We start from the raw sequence: 507 nt of genomic DNA, 5'->3' as shown, positions 1-507 counted from the left end.
GCTGAAATTGCTTTTCTCTTAACACTTTGAATATATTTTTTCATTCTTTCCTCACTCGCATTGTTTCTGATGAGAGATCTGCTGTTAGCCTGATGGGATGTCCTTTGTAGGTAACTTGATGTTTTCCTCTTGCCAGTCTTAATATCTTGTCTTTGTCTGTGGTTTTGGTCAACCTGGCTATAATGTGTCTTGGAGAAGATCTTCTTGAGTTGATTCTATTTGGGGTCCTTTGTATTTCTTGGGACTGGATCTTTGAATGCCACTCTAGGTTTGGAAAGTTTTCTTGCAGTATTTCATGGAATAAATTATCAATGCCCTTATGGGTCTCTTCACCTTCTGTAATGCCAATTATCCGGATGTTTGGACATTTGATGGTATCTAGTACTTTTTGTGTATTATTCTCAAATTTTTGTACCATTTTCTGTCTTCGTAGTGGATTTTTCTAGGCCAGCAATTTTCTCTTCTACGTCTGAGATTCTATTTTCTGTATGATCTAGTCTGCTTTTA

This window comes from Tupaia chinensis, unplaced genomic scaffold (genome assembly GCF_000334495.1).
Source record: "Tupaia chinensis unplaced genomic scaffold, TupChi_1.0 Scaffold145814_1, whole genome shotgun sequence".
NCBI lineage: Eukaryota > Metazoa > Chordata > Mammalia > Scandentia > Tupaiidae > Tupaia > Tupaia belangeri.
Note: the sequence above shows the minus strand (reverse complement) of the source record.